Here is a 15,537-nt window from a genome sequence, read left to right on the forward strand (position 1 = left end):
TCCAGCTAGGGTGCTTTGCATTATAGTCACCTCCTGCTATTGATTTGGGGTGTATAGTGATCAGGCTATTGAGTTCTGTAATGTTAAGGTGATTTGTGGGTGGTATGTAAATATTGGTAATTCCAAATGAGGTATTGTCAATTGTGATAATGACGTTGACGTTTTCAAAGCTGTTTGTGAGCACTGGCTTGTGGAAGTGTGAGATACTGCTTTTAACATACGTGATGACCCCGCCGCCTCGTCCTGAGAGTCTATCACATCTGTAGGCAAAATAATTTGGAAAGAGGACCGTCCTGGCTGGCTTGAGATGAGTTTCCTGCACTAAAATAACATTCGGCTCGAATTCTAATATGAGATCGCTTAATTCATCTTTTCTGGAGTAAAGTCCATTGGCATTCCAAGTGAGAATGCTGTAGTATCTGTTATTATTTGCTGCTGGAGAGTTAAATGTGACTAGTGATTTTTTCAATAATGTCCACTATTATTTCTATTTTGTCAAATATTGAAGTTTTTTGTTTGATTGTTTTTATTCCGTTTTTGATGTCATTCCATATGACTTTTAGCGATTGGAGACTGAAGAGGTCATCAGAGCTTTGCATTATCTCTGAGGTTTCTGTCTGGGCTGCAGCAGCTGGTTCTGTGAGTGGCGGGAAATTTTCTGAATTGCTTGTCCAGGGGTTATTGGCAGGCGGCTGGCTTGGGATGAAATTGTCAGTTTTCCTTTTTGTCTTTGGTATAGCCGGGCATCCGGAAAAGGACGCAGGATGTGGTCCCCCGCAGTGACAGCACCTTGCAGGTTCTTCTGGTTTTAGTTTACATTCGCCGGACGTCGATCGATGTGGGCCCCCACATCTCACACACACCCATTCTCTTGTACATAATAATGAGTTGTGGAAGAACCCCTGGCACCTATAGCACTGTGGAGGTCCTGGTTTTCTTTTAAGTGCCTCTACGGTAACTCTGAGATAGCCAATGTAAGTGAGGTTGTAAATGGTTTTGTTTTGCTCGTTTCTTGGCAAATGCACTAGAAAGAGCGGCATTGGTTTGTTCTCACGTCTATTTCTAAGATTAGATATATAGGTAGCTCCATATCCTTGATTTCTTAATTCTTGTACTATGTACTGATGGTCCATAGTAACAGGAAGTCCTCGTATGACAATTTTTAAAACCTTTTCATCTTGAAGTTGGTAAGTGTGTGATTTTAACTTTTTCTCCTTAATGACTTCTCTCACATATCTGTGAGCATCTGCATCAGGGAGAGTCACATGCAATTTGGTGCCTTTTAATTGGCCTGTAATTGTTTTCCCTGTTTGAACACTAAGCTCAGCCAGGAATTTATCAGCTTGAGGGACATCATCTATAATAATTGGCGGGACTCTGATTTTTCTACTGTTCGAGGGCTCAGGGGCCGCCGGATTATGTGTACCCTCACTTTCATTATCCATTTTTTCCTCATTGTTGTTTATATTAATTTCGCTCATTTCTGTTTCTAGTCCACTGTATCTGTTAGCGGTTTTAATGGCAGGTTCAAGTTGTTCTGTGTCGGAGTTTGTAGAAGCCGAAGAACGGCGCCTATGTCTTTTACGTTGCTCCTTATATGGTTCTCCATGTAAGGCGTTCATTAAGTGGTCGACTTTTTGTTCTAATTCTTTAATTTTTTGGTCACGATATTCAATTTCAGTAATTGCTTGGTTTTCTTCTAATACACGTGTTTTGTTTAAGATGCATATTAGGAAGTGTTGCAGTCTATGTGAAGCATGATAAGTAATTGTTTCACTAGTTAATATGTCTTGAGCTAGTGCAGAGAGTCTAGCGCATTCCTCAACAGTGGAGAGGATGTGTAATTGTTTTTCCAGATACGTGATGAACTGATCAGTTTCTGCTTCATTTTGGAAAAGCTTTTTTCTTTCTTCCGGATAAGCAATGATCTTTGAAATTGGTGAGCTAGGTGGTGAGTGCGACATTTTTTCTCTATTCTTTTCTGGGCTGATATCTGGTGGAATTGCAGCAGAATTCTTAAAATGATCTGTCATTGTGTATCATGTAATACTCAAAGAGAGTATCGACCGCAGGAACAGGAGAAAAAAAAAACAAAAAATCGAAGAGCCACTTTGCCCGCACCGCGCCGGGTGTGCAATAGGTGGAATCTCCAATGAATACAACCAGTGCCTCTGTCAAGCGCCGACACGCAAGCTTGGAGGGTACTCTGGTTGCAGAACGACCAAAATTCTAAGAAATTTCTTGTTAATCACAAGAAATTATTTGCACAGAGTGATTCTGTGCGATAAGCAAATATGGCACAATTGCTTCGTCGATACCAAAGCTGCCACGTGTTAGTCCTAGTAACTCCACGAGACGAGCGAGGGGACGGAGCACCTTCACGCTCGGAAGTCAGGAGACGAATGTGGTCTAACTGATGTTGAGAGGGCGTGTCTTGCCCTTTTGGATGGAGGGTAGATGCCGAACTCTCGGCCAGTCACGGCTCTCGGTCTCTTCTGTGAGCTGCGAATAGCAGGATCGTATGCTGGCATCTGTTGAAGTGCTCGGTTATCAATCTGTTCAATTTTAAGGAATAAATTTTGACTATGTTTTTTGATAAGATAATCCACAGGTTTAATGTTAAGGTCCGAATGAATCACATCTGTACGGACGTAACAGGCTGCATTTAGGGCCATACGTAGGGTTTTACTTTGAAAAGATTGAAGTTTTTTCACATGAGTTTTTGCAGCAGTACCCCAGATTGTACATGCATACATAAAGACAGGTCTTATAATTGATGTATAGAGAAGGATTTTGTTCTTAATTGACAGATTGCTCTTTCGAGCTAAAAATGGGTAAAGTTGGGCTCTAGCACCTTTCGCTTTGTTGAGAACATTTTCAATGTGAAGGCGCCAGGTTAATTTTGAATCAAGTACAACTCCTAGGTACTTGTAAGAATTTGACCAGGGAACATAGTCATCAAAGAATTTAATATTAATGGAAGGGTACGGGAGGGGGCTACGTTTGAATATCATAGCAGCACATTTAGCAACATTAATTTTTATTTTCCAAGTGATGAGCCAGTGCTCAAGGCTAGAGAGATATCTCTGAATGATTTGGACCAAGTTTTCAAGGCGTTTGTGTTGAGCTAGGATGGCCGTATCATCTGCATAAAGTGCAAGAGTGATACTGGGTGATTTTGGTATGTCATTAATGAAAATGTTGAACAAAATTGGGCCTAAAAGTGACCCTTGGGGGACGCCGCTTAATATAGGACGGGGTGTCGAAATGAAAGAATTAACTCGTACAGAAAAAGATCTATTAGTGAGGTACGAATTAATTATATGAATTAAATGGGCCGAAACGTCAAGTCGTATGAGCTTGATAACAATTCCTATATGCCAAGTCCTATCAAATGCTTTGGCTATGTCAAGAAATAAAGCGCCAGTGAGCATTTTGTTACGAAACCCTTCGTGAATGAACTCCACTGTCCTCAGCAGCTGGTGCGTAGTGCAGTGTTTTGCTCGAAATCCAAATTGTTCATCAATCAGAACGTTGTGATTTCGGAGAAAATCATTCAGGCGTTTAAGTAACACAAATTCGTATATCTTTGATAACGAAGATAGGAGGCTGATAGGTCTATAATTTTCAGGATTAGAATGGCTTTGGCCTGGTTTTGGAATAGGCACGATAAGTGCTTGTTTCCAGCTTTGAGGAAAATAGCAATGCTGAATCATGAAATTTATAAGCATTACTAAGAAAAATAGATAATTGGTGGGTAAATTTTTAATCATACGATTAGAAATAGAGTCCATACCAGGGGCTTTTTTGGGTTTGAGCTTGGTAATGTAGTCATTTACCTCACTCATGGATGTATATTGTATTTCTCTCGCGAAAGGCGAGGAGAAGAAACGTTCAACATCTTGTGGGAAAGAATTTGCGTTGTTCGAAAAAATTTCTTCATTATGTGGTGTGAATTGAGTCTGGAGAGAATCCGCAATTAATTCAGATTTCTCAGCGTCTGTGTGAGCCACAACTGCGTCCGTAGCTAAGGACGGAATGTTAGATTTGTGTTTGCGTAGGCGGGCTGATGCGCGCCAAAGACTGTTATCATTGGTCGTTAGGGACTGAATGTAATTCGTGTATTGTGATTGGAAGAACTGGTCACATGATGCCTTGATCTCATTTTGGAGAGCACGGAGTTGAATTTTTAAGCCTGGATTTCTATTTCTTTGCCAAAGTCTCCGTACTTTATTCTTTTCTTTAATTTTGAGTTTAATTTCTTGAGGTAATTTACGAAAATTGGGTCTGAGGGTGGGTTTTGATACTTCCTTATAAGTATCTGTTAAAATGGTCGTTAAGTGATCAACTGCCGAGTCTATATCATGGCTGGATTTAATTTCAAGGGAGGGCAAATTTTTACTTTTAAGCTTAAAACAAAAATTGTCCCAGTTTGTAGAGACGAGTGCCGGAGAATTTTGATTAAAAATAGTACAGTTAAGGTCTATGATTACGGGGTTGTGATCTGAAGATAAACAGTTTTCAACAGACACGTGATATCCAAAAGGGATGTTTCGAAAGAGTGCCAAGTCAATGAAAGAAGGGGCACCCCGTGAACCATATCTAGTAGGGGAATCCGGCGCAATAATTTTAATTTGGGCGCACTGAGCCCATTTTAGAAGGCCACGACCAGCAGGGTTTGATCTATGACAACGCCAATGCTGATGGTGACAATTTAGATCACCAGCTATGATAAGATTATTTGAGAAATTGAGCAGTTTATTGAAATCTACCACAGGAAAATTTCCACCTGGTGGGAGATAGGCAGAGATCATAATTAGGGATGGTGAATTTTGAATAAAAATTTCGATGATTGATGCTTCAAGTTTGCTCATATTTGGTGTGTCGATTCTACGATGCGGGATGGAATTTTTTATGTAAATACAAGTGCCACCATGATAAACATTACGTGTATTTGAAGCTTGTCTGTCATTTTTATATAGTGCATAATCTACAAGCTTGGGAGCTCTCCCTGGCTGGAGTTTGGTCTCTTGGACAAAAATGATATCAAAATCCTTCTCTTCAACATAGTCTCTAAACTCATGGAATTTGGATAGAATGCCATTAGCATTCCAGGTGCATAGTTGGAGATTTTTCAACCCTTTCAAAGTATTGAATTTTAATGAATGTGGGAATCAGAGAATTGGAGAGTAATATAACTCTCAAAGATGTAGTAGGCCGCGTCAGCACCAGATGGAGCCACTCTGAGCTGCGGTAAGGCGTTTTTGAATGCCAGAAGTAATTTGCTCTGGTCAATGCCAGGCTGATTTGAAATTTGGATTATAGCCAAAAGGATCTCGGTACAATTTAGAGTCGAGTTTGCTCCTAAGGGGACCGATAAATTTGGAAGAATTTGGGGTGCAGTCTGTTGCATACCCGTAAGGGCAGCAGAGTATGAGACTCCAGGGCGAATATTATTTGCACTGGGAGTGTGTGCAGCCGGCAGAACTGGAAATGTATTATGTTGTAAGTTAATTTTGTTAGTGTTGTCAACGGTCTGACTGGGTCTGGTACTTGGCTTTGGAGGTTGTCTATTTTTGGAGCCTGGGAACTTCGGGCAGGAACGCCAGTTTGCTGCATGGTTTCCCGAACAATTTGCACATTTGTTCGGCTCTTCGAAGGGTTTAGTGCATTCCTTGGCTTGATGCGGCCCAGCGCATTTGACGCATCGTCTTGGTAGGGTGCAAACTTCAGATGAATGAAAAAATCCCTAACAACGCCAGCATTGGGAGGGACCCTTCTGTCCTTTGAAGTGTTCCATGGATACTTCAGTTCCAAGGATTGTAAATTTGTAAATTTGCTAGTAAAAGAGAGGCATTGGCATTTTGGTCTTCCATTTCTTTAGTTGAGAGATTTTGTGAATTTTGAAGCCAAGCACTTCAACCGCAGTCTGCACAACGTTGAGAGGTGTATTTGAGGGTAATCCCCTAATGACAACTTTAAGTGGTCTATCTGCTTTGAGTGTATGGGACTTGAATTCATTATTATTGTCTGTGAGGAATCTAACAACTGTTCTATAATCAGTTTCATTAGTGGTTGTGAGTTTAAGGAAATCTATGTTTTGTTTGGAAAGAACAGTTGGTGCGTGTCGGCGTAACTGATTGAGGAGAAAGAACCAATCAGCTCGCGGTTTTATGAAAATTGGAGGTGGTGCTTGAATTTTTGGTGTTTGAGTGACAGCCGGCTGCTGCGTCGAGTGTTCAGTGTTATCAGAGTTTTGTATGTTTTTGAAAGAATTGGATGTTGTAATGTTTTCATTATTATTAGTGTTGGGAAGTGGTTTTTTGGCAATTAAATGTTTAGGAGGAACTGCAAAACCTTCATTGTCTGTGGGTCTGGTTCGTTTTTTAGAATCATTTTTGGGATTTTCTTTTGGAGGATTTTGATTGGCTGAGGATGAGGGTGGATTTGAATTTTAAGTCTTAGCGTTAGAATTTTGAGTTTTGGGATCCGAATCAGGGGTTTTAGAAGTCTTTTTGCATTCTCTGAAGAATTCCTCTTCTGTGGCAGGGAGGGTGAATAAATTTATGCCGAGTTTAGAGCAGAGGGTGTGTAAGGAAAATAAAACTTTCTCACCCTCATCCTGTAACTGTTTGATCATCAGTTCCTTATTCGGTGTCTCTGTTCGTTGAAGACGCTGGATATCGAAAAGGAGGTCTGTGTGCCGATTCTTGAGTGAGTATATATGGATAGCGCTCTTGGATAGCTCTAGTGCTGAAGGAGAGGCAGGTGGAGTAGTTGCTGTTACTTCCATTTCGGTTTGTATCAGTAAAGGCGGAGGAGAAGAAGGTTGATTGCCCGCTGCCGGCGCCGTATTCAGGATACCATTTGCATTGACATTACGGAGCTCAGAGCTCGTACGTCCGTCACTGTTAGCAGCCATCGCTGTTTTTTCCCTATATTTTCTTTGACCAAACTGCCCAAGAATATTATTAACTGATTAAATTTGTACCGGTGGTAAAAAATTCATGGTTTTTAATATCTGTGAGGTGCATTATTTAATCATATTAAAAAGTTCACTGTTTCATTTATTTTATAATGCTCAAGCAAATTAAAAATTCTCCACTCCCTTTTCATATTTTTTAAATCTTAAAACCAACTGCGCATTCATCTCAAAGCAATCGCATAGCAGTCATAAGCGGGATTTTTCTTTGATGTATGAGCACTTTTTACGTAATTAATTCAAATCCATTTGGTTCTACTGTAGCGAAATCCTAGTAAGATATCTAAACGGCGGGCTAATTGGTAAAGGCAGGGTTCCCAGATTTTGCATAAAATTACCCATTTGGCGAATAAATTGGCGATATGTCATAGACGGAGAGAGAACATTCTAGAACGCGTCTTAGTGGTTTTCTCGGGACTATTCTCGAAGATAGGTTAAAGCTATATATAACCTGCCTGCATGGGGGAGAAAGTAGTGTCTTGAGTTCAGAGTACAGTTTCAGTCCTGAGTTCAGTACGCTTGACAGCGATCGACCGAGTCGGGAGCTGTACTTTAGTGCTTTGCCGTTATAGCCTGAAAGCTGTGATGCTGATTATTTCAGCTTGTATATTGTAGTTTTTCGACGAGTGTAAACGTGTTTTTGGAACTCTCCGGTGTAATGATGCTTACTGGCGAATAAACTGTGTTATGATTCTTCATCAAATGTTGTCAATTACTCCAAATCGGTAGAACCCAACAATATTTTCTTCCAACACATATAATCACTATTCCCGAATAATGTTTCAACTAGAAGAGTATTGGTACCTTGTTTTTTTTTTTTTTTTTTTTTTTTTTTCAAGAATTTGTGTTAAATGTATTAACTGTTATATAGCATTGTTTATTCTTATAAAAAATAATGTTTTTTAAACGTTTTGCAAGTGAAGAAACTTAAGTGTAACAAACTGATTCCGCATTTCTCTCAGTTACAAATCAATCTCTCTCAGTTACAAAATCAAATTTTTCAGTTTATGAAATATGTGAACGTTAAAATGTCAAATTAATTAATTCAAATAGTTAACGTTACATTTTAGATTAAATTTTGAGATTAATATCCAATAGTTCTCTAACAGGTCGTTAATGTGCACATTACCTAGCTAATCTGCAGATTAACTGATTTGCTCCGTTAAAGTCCCGAATCAAGAGCTTTCCGCTTTTTTACGCAGGTAATGCTTCCGTATCGTTAAAGTTCCAAAGTTTGTTTCTCTCATTTTCTTTCCCTCTCCCCCCCACTTTGCACATTACGTACTAGGCGCTCAGTAATCTGCACATTGCCTACTAGGCGTTCATTAAACTGAAAATAAGATCTCTATTGGAACAACAGCAACTTTTCTGCTTAAATTAACTATAAGGTATTGCTCCCGCCTTCTTAGCATGCCTTCGTGGTGTGGTGGTCTGCACGCTCGGCGTGTATTCCAGAGGTCCGCGGTTCGATTCTAGGCGAAGGCGTTGCTCATTGTTCCTCTAGCCTGTTTCCTTAAAAATAATCTAAATCTAATGTCTCTACATAACATAATATTATTTATTTATTTTTTATACTTAAAAAACAAAGTTAATCCAACAGTCGACAAGTTAGCTGATAGAATCAGACATCAATCAATTAAAGAACTATAATACAAAGAATGGAAACGGTTTAAAATATCATTACAATTACGGAAATGAATTTTCAAAACCTGTGATAAAATTACACTCACTTATTAGTGCAATTTAAAGACTGGTGACACATTGAATTACATAGCAACTAGATTTTGCGAAAGGCACACATATTTGTGGTATGTTTAAATTTGGAGTAACATTTTCTGAAACACAGCCTGATCAACAATTTAAAAGTGTAAGAGGAGGCTGTATTAAAAAACTTGCTGTTGTTATCGCAAAAACCTAATTTTCACGTTTTATTCAAGTGCCTAGTAGGTAATCTGCAATTTGCCTCGGTAATTTGAGAAATGAAACAATTTTCCGCATTTTAACCGATCCCTCTAGTTAATCTGCAGAATAACTGATTTCTGCACAGCTGTAACATTTAATATTTAATATGGAAGTGTACCAATTGCAAATTATGTAATTCCTTTAATGTTTTTGTATCTACAGGGTCTTCTCCATTATATATTTGTACTTGGGGAGATAGATCCACTGGAACCAATAGTTCTCACAGCTGCAGAAGTATGGGCCAGTGAAAGTCTCGTGAGCAAATTAAAAGACGGTGACTGGTCTACATTGGAGTTTGAATTCTACTCACCTCTCATAGCTATGGTGGCCATTAGAGTAAGAATGTAGAAGGCAGTGATTTTTTCACGGCTGTTTGAAAATTAATTTAGTTGCTTATATTTACTTATTTTGTAATGGGCAAGAAAGTCAAATACAAAAATAATTCGAATCAACTTTGTGGCAACTCATTAAAAGAAGTTGATATGCTCTTTAAATTACACCCTAATCTCTACATATTATAAAAGAAAGTCTGTGTGTCTTTCGTTCGTGCTGCGTGTAAGCTAATAGACCCAGGGCTACGAAATTTGGTATTATAGGTGCATCTAGACAACAGCCAGTGCACCTCGAAGCGATTTTTTTCAAAATTTGAATCAGTTTTTTTTTTTTTAATTTTATCTTTTCGATTTTATCGCATCCTTTCGAATAGTTTCATTCTTTTAGAAATGTGGTTTTGGCAACAGTTTTTCATTCAATGCTTTGTATACTGGACTACTGACCTTTAAAAAATCAGCGCTGTTGCCACTTCGAAAAATGAGGGCGATAATTCTGTGCAGTTTTCAAATTTAATGTTTCTCTTGGATACTGGAGGTTTGTGGAGAGAAGGGAACGAGAAGTTGGTTAATTTATTTATTAGGATAATTAATATTTTTATTAAGGGTTATTGCTTATTTGATTGTAGTTTTGTTATATGCAATATATTTTTTTTAATGAAGTTGTTCGGCAGAGTAAAATTCTGTGCAATTTTAAATTTAATGTTAGGTGCTCCTTTTAGACATTTTCCGCTACATTTAAAAGCCAGACGAAGGCTGGCCGCGTAGCGACTAGTTACTGATATAGCAATAATGCTTCTCACGTGAATTTCAACGTGATTTCCGCATTTCCCTTCTAAATTATTTTGATGAAACCGTATTATATTTCTCTGAAGCATAAATATTTGTTAGAACATCTTTCTCGTTTTTTGATTTTCTTAAAGTCCAAGCAATTTTCATCAAAATTTATTTGGATGATATATATACCCTTCAACACCCCCTTTACACACCTTTGTTATGCACGAGTGAAGGAATCCTCCCCCCCAGGGGGAGTTCAGGGCAAGTAACCACACAGTGAGATATAAAACGTTTTTTCCAGAGAGGAGCGAAGACTTTTCCTTCTGGAGCTATGGGTATGCTGGCCCACTGGAACTACCATTCCCCGTCTATTAAGTTAGAAGCGATAGAGCATTCTTTCAGTTAACAGCGTTTAGAAATTACGAGAGTAAATGTATCCAAGTCTCACACTGCGAAAAATTGCAACTGTTAATGTTTTTATTTTATTAAAATTCATGTTACTGTTATAACTCGAGTTAGAAGTTCATTTCAACCCTGTACAAGGAGGTTAGAATACATGGAGATGGCGTCTCAGCTATTGCAGTACGAAGAAAGGGAAGCCAGGGGGAAGGAAATAAGCCACGCCACGTGAGGGCAAGAAAACGATTACCTTACTAAGCGAAGTGAGGTAAAACGCCAGCTGGTTTCAAGTTCTCAGTGTGTTTTCTGATTTTGTATGCGTAGATCTGAAAGGCCTAAAAGGCACTGAATTGTTACAGCGAAATAATGTCTACATTTCCGATTTCATGTCCATGTAAAAGAATGTTTTAGAACGTGCATAAACAAGTAGAATAATCGAAATGTGTGTTTGAATGGCCTTCAAGAAAGAGTTTGAGTATTTTCTTTGTGTAAAGTACACGAAGAAACATATATAGTTCTCAGATTTACCTTTTCATACTAATAATAAAAGCGATATCCGTAATTAACTTATACGTGATAGCAAAACGATAAGTAAACAAGGGGAGGGGGAGTGGCTAGCTCTCCATGGAAAAGAAAACAGTTTACTTTAATGTCTGATCATAATTGCATTACAGGTCTTACCTTTTATGTGTTTAACTACATTTTATTTTGTGCTCAAGTAGATATATAATAACTGGATTTGATTTTTAGTCACATTTGTTGTGTGAGTTTTAAAATAACAACGTAAAGTTTACATATTTCTATCATTGTTATTCAAATTAAGTTTTTTCGAAACATAAATAATATTTATAACATGAAAAAGTTGAGAATTATATATACATAGAATAAGTAAATTATAATCAAATAATAGTTTGAGTACATAGTTACTGTTCTGTGTTCACAATACTTTTAATGCTAGCATTCGTTAATTATAGGATGCAATTACATAATGTAAAAATTATTGTCATTACATAATATAGAAATAAAATGAAATGGCGAGAAAAGTAAAGGAAAGAGGACGTGAAGAATCTGCGATCCTTTACGACTACCAGGAACAAAATTGGGTGTGGTTAGAGCACGTCAATCTTTCTAAGCCACGACTACTAAGGGCATGCTTCCCCCCTTTTTTGGCTTCACTTGGACTGCGTGGAGGGCATCTCCATGAGTTCTAACCTCCTTGACCGTGTATTACAACTCGGGGTTTTGTGTAGAGGTTTCGGCCACTACACCACAAGGGACCGCCTATTTGAGGATCGATTTTACAAGAGAAAGCCCTAAACTTTTATTGACTCCTTATTGTGCTAGAACTTCACATAAAAAAATCAACACTAATTTAATTGTAGGCTATACTTTTCCGTGTCTAATATTGTGCCGGAAATGATTAGAATAATTTGCAGTTAAATGTTAAGAGTTCTAAAAAACCCATCCCTTATTCCGTAAATCTCGACTTTTCGGAAACTCGACAATCTCTCAGTCCACGTTATGCTGAGTTTAAGGGATTCTACTGTATAAACATTCTAAAGCAATGAACTCGAGATCTGAGATTATTCGACAAACAGTTTCATTAAAACTTGTGCAAAAATTCCGGCGGTCTCTGATGATATATAGTGTTGCGTGCGTACGGGTTCGTAATAGATTGAATGCACAAGTCCGATGAAAAGTTAACAAAATTTAATCTTATCACAAGAAATAAAACAAATGCTGAAATTTTTTCTCGCACTTATTCGTGCACTATCACAAAATCACAGAGTAGCTATATTTTAAATTGCTAAAGCGTTAAATAGAACACAATTCCAAGTGCAGAGAAAGCTAAGCTGATCTCAACATTACAGCAGCTAAGTAAACGACACTAACTTAATAAACAACTGAACGGAGATGTTTTTCTCCGGCTTTTATAAGCTTTTTAATCAGTCACGGGAAGCTTCTCGTAATTTCTCGAGGTTTTTAGAAAGCAAAAGAGTAAAATTACAGTTACAGCTAACACACAATTGTATTATTTCAAATTAAATATAAAGTACGAGATATCTATTTAATTCATACGCGTGCTCCTGTATTTTTACTTTTCTGAGTAGCTTTCTCTTAAAACTCGTCATGCTCTTTGCTATTTTTCTTAATTAATATTTCATACATAATTTTGTACATAATTTCATTCATATTTCATACATAGTTTTGCATTACAATTGGATCTTTACTTTGTGTTACTTTGCGTAGTCTCGCCCAATTGGTGAATTTAATTATCTTTTTCACTCTTTTCTGAGTAGCTTTCTCTTAAAGCTCGTCATGCTCTTTGCTATTTTTCTTAATTAATATTTCATACATAATTTTGTACATAATTTCATGCATATTTCATACATAGTTTTGCATTACAATTGGATCTTTACTTTGTGTTACTTTGCGTAGTCTCGCCCAATTGGTGAATTTAATTATCTTTTTCACTCTTTTCTGAGTAGCTTTCTCTTAAAGCTCGTCATGCTCTTTGCTATTTTTCTTAATTAATATTTCATACATAATTTTGTACATAATTTCATGCATATTTCATACATAGTTTTGCATTACAATTGGATCTTTACTTTGTGTTACTTTGCGTAGTCTCGCCCAATTGGTGAATTTAATTATCTTTTTCACTCTTTTCTGAGTAGCTTTCTCTTAAAATTCGTCATGCTCTTTGCTATTTTTCTTAATTAATATTTCATACATAATTTTGTACATAATTTCATGCAAATTTCATACATAGTTTTGCATTACAATTGGATCTTTACTTTGAGTTACTTTGCGTAGTCTCGCCCAATTGGTGAATTTAATTATCTTTTTCACTCTTTTCTGAGTAGCTTTCTCTTAAAACTCGTCATGCTCTTTGCTATTTTTCTTAATTAATATTTCATACATAATTTTGTACATAATTTCATGCATATTTCATACAAAGTTTTGCATTACAATTGGATCTTTACTTTGTGTTACTTTACGTAGTCTCGCCCAGTTGGTGAATTTAATTATCTTTTTCACTCTTTTCTGAGTAGCTTTCTCTTAAAACTCGTCATGCTCTTTGCTATTTTTCTTAATTAATATTTCATACATAATTTTGTACATAATTTCATTCATATTTCATACATAGTTTTGCATTACAATTGGATCTTTACTTTGTGTTACTTTGCGTAGTCTTGCCCAATTGGTGAATTTAATTATATTTTTCACTCTTTTCTGAGTAGCTTTCTCTTAAAACTCGTCATGCTCTTTGCTATTTTTCTTAATTAATATTTCATACATAATTTTGTACATAATTTCATTCATATTTCATACATGGTTTTGCATTACAATTGGATCTTTACTTTGTGTTACTTTGTGTAGTCTCGCCCAATTGGTGAATTTAATTATCTTTTTCACACTTTTGAGTAGCTTTCTCTTAAAACTCGTCATGCTCTTTGCTATTTTTCTTAATTAATATTTCATACACAATTTTGTACATAATTTCTTTCATATTTCATACATTGGATCTTTACTTTGTGTTACTTTGCGTAGTTTCGCCCAATTGGTGAATTTAATTATCTTTTTCACTCTTTTCTGAGTAGCTTTCTCTTAAAACTCGTCATGCTCTTTGCTATTTTTTTTAATTAATATTTCATACATAATTTTGTACATAATTTCATGCATATTTCATACATAGTTTTGCATTACAATTGGATCTTTACTTTGTGTTACTTTGCGTAGTCTCGCCCAATTGGTGAATTTAATTATCTTTTTCACTCTTTTCTGAGTAGCTTCCTCTTAAAACTCGTCATGCTCTTTGCTATTTTTCTTAATTAATATTTCATACATAATTTTGTACATAATTTCATGCATATTTCATACATAGTTTTGCATTACAATTGGATCTTTACTTTGTGTTACTTTGCGTAGTCTCGCCCAATTGGTGAATTTAATTATCTTTTTCACTCTTTTCTGAGTAGCTTTCTCTTAAAACTCGTCATGCTCTTTGCTATTTTTCTTAATTAATATTTCATACATAATTTTGTACATAATTTCATTCATATTTCATACATAGTTTTGCATTACAATTGGATCTTTACTTTGTGTTACTTTGTGTAGTCTCGCCCAGTTGGTGAATTTAATTATCTTTTTCACACTTTTGAGTAGCTTTCTCTTAAAACTCGTCATTCTCTTTGCTATTTTTCTTAATTAATATTTCATACATAATTTTGTACATAATTTCATGCATATTTCATACATAGTTTTGCATTACAATTGGATCTTTACTTTGTGTTACTTTGCGTAGTCTCGCCGAATTGGTGAATTTAATAATCTTTTTCACTCTTTTCTGAGTAGCTTTCTCTTAAAACTCGTCATGCTCTTTGCTATTTTTCTTAATTAATATTTCATACATAATTTTGTACATAATTTCATGCATATTTCATACATAGTTTTGCATTACAATTGGATCTTTACTTTGTGTTACTTTGCGTAGTCTCGCTCAATTGGTGAATTTAATTATCTTTTTCACTCTTTTCTGAGTAGCTTTCTCTTAAAACTCGTCATGCTCTTTGCTATTTTTCTTAATTAATATTTCATACATAATTTTGTACATAATTTCATGCATATTTCATACATAGTTTTGCATTACAATTGGATCTTTACTTTGTGTTACTTTGCGTAGTCTCGCCCAATTGGTGAATTTAATTATCTTTTTCACTCTTTTCTGAGTAGCTTTCTCTTAAAACTCGTCATGCTCTTTGCTATTTTTCTTAATTAATATTTCATACATAATTTTGTACATAATTTCATGCATATTTCATACATAGTTTTGCATTACAATTGGATCTTTACTTTGTGTTACTTTGCGTAGTCTCGCCCAATTGGTGAATTTAAGTCTTATCTTTTTCACTCTTGTCTGTCGTTACTTTCTAAACACTCTTCCTGGCATTTTGGTAAAACAGCTTCTAGCAGAAAGAAGTCTTGAATTCAAGTATGTTTTTCATTTCATCTTTTCTTAGTTATAAATTTTGGTCATAAACTGTCCAAATATTAATCTTTTATTCTCTTTCTAAAAGCGCTGAT

At 36.2% G+C, this 15,537-nt stretch overlaps 1 long non-coding RNA gene across 4 annotated transcripts in view; it reads left to right on the forward strand.

Annotated features, from left to right (window-relative positions):
* The window catches only part of LOC146994439 (uncharacterized), an 88,917-nt gene that overhangs the window by 24,116 nt on the left and 49,264 nt on the right, over positions 1 to 15,537 (forward strand). For all 4 annotated transcript variants that reach the window (XR_015044158.1, XR_015044159.1, XR_015044157.1 and 1 more), the window contains exon 2: positions 9,107 to 9,280. This is a non-coding gene — a long non-coding RNA (uncharacterized LOC146994439). The remainder of the gene's footprint in view (positions 1 to 9,106; positions 9,281 to 15,537) is intronic.

The sequence above is a fragment of the Stegodyphus dumicola genome, chromosome 11 (assembly GCF_044657685.1).
Source record: "Stegodyphus dumicola isolate Sdum_Otavi_A_Nest chromosome 11, ASM4465768v1".
In the NCBI taxonomy this organism is placed as follows: domain Eukaryota; kingdom Metazoa; phylum Arthropoda; class Arachnida; order Araneae; family Eresidae; genus Stegodyphus; species Stegodyphus dumicola.